The 8,346-nt window shown below is 38.7% G+C and overlaps 1 long non-coding RNA gene across 1 annotated transcript; it reads right to left on the reverse strand.

Moving 5' to 3' along the window:
• Window positions 1–4,731: 4,731 nt before the first annotated feature.
• LOC126386444 (uncharacterized) lies at window positions 4,732–5,726 on the reverse strand. Its single transcript, XR_007569497.1, has 2 exons — window positions 5,628–5,726; window positions 4,732–5,403 (listed from the first exon to the last, which is right to left on the reverse strand). It is a non-coding gene; the product is annotated as an uncharacterized LOC126386444 (long non-coding RNA).
• Between the last annotated feature and the right edge of the window lie 2,620 nt (window positions 5,727–8,346).

The raw sequence follows: 8,346 nt of genomic DNA on the forward strand, positions 1-8,346 counted from the left end.
AGTCACTTTTACCAAAATTTATATAACTCTAAGTTTTGCCAAGCCTCAACTGATTCCTTTTTGAACTCTCTGACAGTTAAATCTATTGAGAAATGTGACATGGAGTTATGTGATGAACCCATCACACTAGAGGAGATAAAGAATGCAATATCCCTTTTAAAAAACAACAAATCACCAGGCACTGATGGACTGATCTAAATTTTACAAATCATTTACTAACAGACTAGCTCCTTTCTTATTTGAAGTCTTTGTAGAAAGCATAGAAAGAGAACATCTCCCAACCACTATGACTCAAGGGTTAACTACATTAATACCCAAACCCAACAAGGACACATTATTTATTGACAATTGGCGTCCGATTTGTTTGCTTAATAATAATTACAAGATTTTTGCTCTGATATTGGATAAAAGACTTAAGATGGTGTTGGATTTGATTATCGAAGAAACGCAATCAGGGTTCATGTCAAAAAGACATCTACTAAATAATATCAGACTAGTCCTGGATATCTTGGATTACCTGGAGTTGTTTGAGGATAATAGTTTTATTTTCTTTTTAGACTTCTACAAAGCCTTCGATACGGTGGAGCATCAGTTCATTTTACAATCGTTAAAGGTAAAAGGTTGATTTGGTAATTATTTCTCTACAGCTATCAAAACTCTATAAAAATACTAATAGTTCTGTTAAATCAATGGGTGGTACATCCCCTAGATTTAATCTGTCGAGAGGAATCAGACAAGGCTGCCCCGCCTCGCCATATCTCTTCCTGATCGTAGCTCAGCTTTTAGCGGACCATATTAGATCTAATGCTGTGAAAGGTATCTCTCTTATTGATAGAGAGTTAATCATAACTCAATTGGCAGATGATACCACATTGTTCTTAAAAAATGAAAACCAAATTTCTGTCGCTATTAAAGTTATTCAGGAGTTTTCAATGGCCTCTGGTCTGTCTTTAAATATTAATACGTGTGAACTCAGGGCCATTAAGGAGTGCTTTAAATCTACCCTTTTCAATATCCCAATAAAAAATGAAATTCAATATTTAGGAATATTAATTACTAAGGATCAACAGAGGAGAAGTGCTTTGAATTTTAACTCTATTATACAAAAAACTCAAAGAAAACTAAACCAATGGCTCTTGCGGGACCTCTCCCTAAGAGGCAGAATATTAATTACTAAAGCAGAGGGAATCTCCCGGTTGACATATGCAGCTTTGGCTCTTCATCTTGACAATAAATTATTAAAAGAGATTGACAAAATGCTCTTTGATTTCGTATGGAAAAATAGGACACATCATTTGAGGAAAACAGTTCTTATGAATTCATATGAAAATGGTGGACTTAATTTTTTGGATTTCTCTACATTAAATAATACATTTAAAATAAATTGGCTGAAACATTTTTTTCAGAAATCCTACGTCCATTTGGTATACCATACCGCTCCATATATTGACTAAGCTGGGTGGCTTAAACTTTTTCCTTGTTTGTAACTATAATATTGATAAAATCCCTGTTAAAATGTCTGCCTTTCATCGCCAGGCTTTCTTATCATGGTGTCTCATCTACAAACATAATTTTTCACCTCATAACTACTTTATATGGAATAACAAGGACATCTTATTCAAACACAAATCTCTTTTTTGAAATATTGGTTTCACAATAATATTGTATTGGTAAATCAGTTTTTCAATAGGGATGGTCTTCTTTTTACTTCTGAAGAGTTTATGTCAGAATATAATATCCCTGTAACACCTGCGGATTATGCCAAAGTCTTTGGTGCAATTTCCTCTGGAATCTGTATACTGTTTAAATCTCAACCAAGGATTAATGACTCAACAGATGCCCTTGTTATCTCCAGCAGACACTGTCGTAGACAAAGTTTGTTTTTCTGGGTATTCTCGTAACAACAACAGTTCCATAAGAGCTCTGTTCCAAAGAGATATTACTACATTACCACATGTGATTTCATATTGGAATCAATTTGTGGGTGATATTACATGGAGGAAGGCCTGGCTTTTACCTAATCGACACTTGGTTACAAATAAAGTTAAGGAAATCTCTTTTAAACTCATTCACAAATTCTATCCAGCTAAAAACTATATCAAAAAAAGATTTAAAAAGGAAATTGATGTGAGTTGTAGTTTCTGTGATGAATATCCCGAGACTGTTGTTCATTTATTTTGGTATTGCCCTGTTGTTAAAAGATTCTGGCAGCGCTTATGTGATTTTGTTTGTGATAATATTGATGCTGATTTTGTTTTGCTTTGGAAGAATGTAGTGTTTGGTGTCTTAAAAAATGATAATGCACAGAAAAAAACACACACATACATGATTAATTTTATTATTATAATGGCCAAATTTCATATTCATCGTTGTAAGTTCACAAATAGAAAACCTTACTTTGTTGCTTTTGATAAAGAGATCAAACAATACATTCATTCAATCCAGTACTCTCAAAAACTAAAAGCAATTAGAACTGTGACTGCTTGCACTATGTTAAATATATTTTTGTAGCTCTCTTTATACTGTGTACCCCCTAGCAGTGTTCTGTTACGTTAATGAAAAAGTACTTTTTTCATTGTACTTAATATTAATCTTACTATGTACTTTTTACCTGTGTTTTATAAATAAAGTTTATTATTTTTTTTTAAAAAAAATTGAAGCTCAAAATACTCGGCTATGGACGTCGCCATCTTGGCAGTGCCTGACTCCACACAACTCCTGGACGCGATATTGTTTTTTGTAGGATGGTAGGGGAAGGTACCGCCTTTTCCGCCTCTGATTGGCTAGAAGGGCTCTCCTCCGATTGGTTATTTGATTTGGCCGTGAAACGTCATCTCACGTTCATCATAGATATATATACGTAGATGCCCCATTCAACGGTGCTCCTCATTGGAGCGATACGTCAACGCGGCCGCCATCTTGCCCAGGTGGAGCCGCACTGCCTAATGCATGTATGTCTATTGAGGCAGGAGATTATTTATGATTAAAATCATCATTACTCGCTGAATTCTCTTTTCATGTGGTTTGGTTTGTTACAATTGTCAGACATGAAGTTATGATACAGGATACTTGCTTAAATAAAAAATGCAGCTTTTCATACCAAAATATTTGATCTTATGTAGATAAAGTAACAGTAATAGTTCTACAACACATTTAAACTAAACTTTCCCCATGTAATAAATATTCTTTTTTCTCACTAGATGTACAATGCCCACCATGATGTCATTTAATTATTAATTTTGACTATAAATGTTTATTCACATTTCACACAATGTGCAAAAAATAGTGTATCAGCAGGGTTGTGCCGAGCTGCAGTGTAGATTCTGATTAACAAATGTTGGTTTTGTACAAATGAAAATAAATGACTTAGAGCTGCATGTTTACACAAAATTTTGCTTTAATCTCATATGTATAACACCACAGTGCTCATGGGAGCTTGGACACAGAACTGTTTACATTATTAGGTCATATTTACTGTAGCGACTGCTATCAATAAAAAGGCCGCTGAGAGGCTTAAGTGGGCTCGCATCTGTGACTCGTTCCTTCATTGAATCAGTCCACTTGACAGTTGTATAGGTTTTATTTTGCAAACGAAAGAAGACTTACAATGCAGTGATCCGACGTGACGGTCAACACAAAATATCAGAGCTCACTCAACCCTATTGTCTCCATTCCCGCCAGGGATTTAAATGCCCAGTTAAATAACTTAAACCACACCCATGTGTCAACCACCGGATGTGACATACCTGTGCATACATACAAATAAACAATAAACATAAGCAAAATAGGCTATATATTTTGGCTTTTACATTTACAAAAAAATACAGTGTACAGTAGCTAGTATTAGCTATTTTTAGTCTGCCCAGTCCTGTCGAAGTCCTCAGGTCTGAAGTGACAGCTGCAGATGACTGAGAAGCCACTCGGGACAAAGTCCTTTCTCCTCACTGCTGCTACCCATGCCCGTCTCCTATCTGTGTGTCAGAAAAACGCAGTTCCACATAATTTGTAGTTACAATTCAGGCCACAAGTTAACTACTAACGTTATACTGCGTTATGTCACGTTGGTGCCATGAAACAGATAGTTGACAATTTGGAATAACACATAGGCTACACCGACATAGCTGTTTGACAAAGCATCATAATTTTATAAGTATTATTATATAAATGTTAACCTTTTTTCTTTAAGTTGTGTGACATAGCGTTAGCTTAATTTGGCATTAGGACCAGATCAGGACAGTTACTTTACTTGATTAGCTTAAAAGAAGGATCACTTTTTGAGATATATAGCCTATCTCATTAAACATGTTCGTAACAGTAAAATATTGTAAAACAACTTCTTACCTGTGGAATGTTATTCCCTTCTGCTTGGTTTTAACACTTCCCAGATAGCACACATACATCTGGCTGACGTCGGCCCGATGTATCAAGTTTACATCGTTAAGACGTAGCACGGAGAGCGTTTGCTCATTGCCAAGACGTCGCTGAGATGTTGGCCTTTAATCGAAAATGACCACCACGCGACGTTCAAACGATCAATAAAAAGCTGCGCTCAGTAGGCGCTCCTTCATTAATATTCATATGCTTCGTTAACTACGACCTTTATTCATTTAGGTCGGACCTTTCAAACTACAAATATTTCACCATCCAATGTGAGAAATCAGTGCTAACATTCAAAAATAGCTGACTGTTACCCTATTTCGTGTGTAAGTGTGCACAATGAAGAGACAAAAGTCAATTTGACAAACTTTATTTTCAAATTTCCACAAACAATATCTGACGGCCAGTCCGCTTCTCCTGGCAGCCTGCAAGACACAGAAAAGATGATGAGCACATAACTTCAAGAAACAAATCCCAACTTCACCACTGTATTTTTTTTTTTAGCATTTCAGCTGTCTTTTAGCCAGATTGAAGGCTTTGTGTCCGTCACTCTGCTTAATTTAGTGTTGAAACGGTTAAATAACGGGATCCGTTAACTCCGTTAACTGTTAACAGCAGCTCAACAATCAGTCCTTCATCTCGGAAAAACAGTGGCTTCAAAACTGCGCTATTACCTGTAGCCACCGGGTCAGTTTGCTTTGCAGAGGAGGAGACCTCGACTGATAAATTGCCCATAAAATCACATTAACAACATACTGAAGGCATCCTTAAACTTCACTATTTCACCTCCGCGCTCCTCTCTGCTGGTCTCACCGACACTTCAGCACCCGTTCTGGGATACACAGTGTCGGCCCGCCCCGCCTGACCTCCGTGCTCCTCTCCGCTCCTCTCCCAGACACTTGAGCACACGTCCAGGGCCCCGGAGGGCAGGCCGGGGGGCCGCGGGACCACGGGTGGCAGCTCCGGGCACTTCCACTTTAACCCAAAACGAGTGCTCACGATAACCAGATGAGCAGATAACGTCAACTAGGGAAAATAAAATGAAAACACCACCAGTTATAGCCTGTTAGCTAACATGAGCTAAACCGCTAAACTAGCTAACAGCTAACGAAAGATAACGTTAGTTGGTGGGGAGCTGTGCTAAGCTATATACACCCAGTCGTGCCTCGCCACTCACCAGGAACCTCTTTTAACGGTCACAGAAGAAACAACAAAGCTATTTTCTGCCAATTTATTCCAGTAGAGCTTACCTGAAACCAACTGCAATGAGATGCTGTGTTCTGCGAGCTCAGTTCCAAACAAACACCGCGGAGATGAAATTCCGCCTCCGTGGCGACTTCCGTATGTGGACAGACATTCTATGGCACTGGGTCGACCCAAAGCCGACGTAACAGAGACGTTTGATGAGCTGGGACAAAAGAGTATTAAATTTAATGATATCTGACCATGCGGCCGACGCTTGTCAGACTTTATAAATTCAGGGCCAATGTGTAGTCCTCAGGCCGACGTCGGCCAGATGTATGTGTGCTATCTGGGTTCTTTCGTTCGTACACCCAAATGCAGAACAAAAGTCTGACACGGGTCTGAACCGGTCAGAGCACCTAGGTAAGATGGCGGCGGTATTGACGCATCCCACAAGCCAGGGTGCGGCATCTATGTAGGCCTATATATATCTATGACGTTCATGGCATGCTGTCGGCAAGTCTGTTTTGATCGTCTTTACCACCAACGGAAGTAAACGAAGTCAATCCAACAGTGTGATAAGTGCGTGCCGTCAGATTTATATCAATGGAAAGCACATCGCCGAATTTAAGGTTGACACCTAAAGTGTATGTCCGCATCTTAACATATGTTCTCATAGGCATGAAAAGTATCCAAGGGACGAGGAAATGGTAAACTAAGCGATTTCTCAAGGCACTTTGGCAGCACGCTCTGGAGGACAGACATGTGACAACACACGACAGTAACACCGACTTCAAAATAGGTTAGTCCAACTTTCAGTTCCGTTACAGTTCCGTTAGCTGGTTTGGAGACTTGAGGAGTCCAGCCTTACAGAGAAAAAGTTGCAACATGTCTGTCCTCCAACATTATATCTATACAGAGAATATGCGACATCTGAGTAAGTATATCAGTGTATCATATTTAATATCATATTTAATTATTCTTAATAGCCAATTGTAGCCAAGTACCATAATGCAGTGATGCAAACACAGGTATGGTGAAAAAAGAGAGAGCCTCTGAACTTCTAGGGGGGTCTGGGGGCATGGCCCCCCGGAAGAAAAGTTTGACTATTTTAAAGTTAAAATACATCAATCTGTTGCACTTCGGGAGCAAATTTAGGAGGCTAGATATATGAAGAACTTCGTGTTTCTGTAAACAATTTTGGCCACAGTAAGCTAAATATCTAAAATATGCATTAACCAAGCTAAAAAGGCCAGAGAATGTCATGAGCAAAAGTCCCCAGTTTGCTTAACAAAGTGACAGTGTTAAAAAACAAAAAACAAAAGCAAGATAGGCTATATGTTAATAGGTCAGTATTAATATTTTATTGTTCCAAGTTTTCTATTTCCACTCTGGTTTTAATACAGTTTCAAACAAACAGAGAGATGCTTTATAACAACACTAAACACATATCCTAATGATGATTTTAGCTGCATTTTAATGGTGTAAACTTATCCTCAGAGTGACAGCTGACAGTGTGGATGATTTTATACTCTGCAGCTCAGAATAACTTGAGACACCTGATAACTGATAACTGGAAATAAAAACTAAAGAAATAACCCACATTGTTAATTAGCCCCCGTGATTATAAATATAACATTTCGATCAGATAGACCTCATCAGTCATTAACTACTTTTACACTCTCTGGTTCGGTAGCAGAAACAGTCTGGAATTATTTTAAAGTTCTATTACAGTATGTGATATTAAGAATATAGCTGATGTAAGGTGAATTACTCCTGTGTGGGATCAATAAAGTTCTTATCTTAGCCATCTGAGAAGATCAAATACATTGTTTTTGGTGCCTGTTTCCCAAGTATATTAGTGTGTGTGTGAATGAATAAACGAGAGGCATTAACGTAAATTTCTTTGAAGAAAGGCGCTTTATGAAATTAAGTTCATTCACTTCTATTAGTTTACAGCGCAGCCTTGCCACATCCAATATGGCGGCGACGTTGACGTACGGCTCAGTGCTCGATGCGGCGTCTATGTATATATGTCTATGGAGTAGACAGCCAAGTCTGAGCTCAGCTCCGCACAGCGGAGCCAGCGGCTAGTTAGCATGCTAGTTAGCCACCCGTGATGGTGCCACATGTCACTCAAAGTGACCATGCCCTTAATTATGTGCAATTTCAAACCTTAATAACATTTAAACAGAAGCGTTAGAAAAAAATTCACCCCCCACAGTTGTCATGAAAGGGGAAATTAACTATAGAGACCAAAACCATTTTTTGTACCAGGCTGTAAACATGTTTATTTCTGCTCTAAAGTTGGGCATTTTAACATGGGGGTCTATAGGGATTGACTCACTTCCGGAGCCAGCCTCAAGTGGACAGTCAGTGAACTGCAGTTTTTGGCACTTCCGCATTGGCCTCACTCGTCTCCCCCGGAGGTTGGGGCTTGTTGTAAACATAAGTTAATGTAGGAAATTGTGTGCTTCACCAAACCACACAAATCAGGGGTAAACATACCTCAGGTAGGGGAATGCAACCTCTCATCTACCAGCGGATTATTGTACAAGACCAGCGAAAAGGTTCTGAGGACTGACGGCAGCAACACAGCACCCAGCTTAGCAGGAAGACAGCGTTCTTTCATTGTAAATCCCATAGACATATATACATAGACATTCACTTCTATTGAGGAAGGAGCTGTATGCACAAGTAAAATAGAATAACTCACTGAATTTTCAACTGATTTTCACGCGGTTTGGTTTGTTACAAACGGCACACATGTAGTTATGATACAGGATG

Source organism: Epinephelus moara, chromosome 24 (assembly GCF_006386435.1).
Source record: "Epinephelus moara isolate mb chromosome 24, YSFRI_EMoa_1.0, whole genome shotgun sequence".
NCBI classification, from domain to species: domain Eukaryota; kingdom Metazoa; phylum Chordata; class Actinopteri; order Perciformes; family Serranidae; genus Epinephelus; species Epinephelus moara.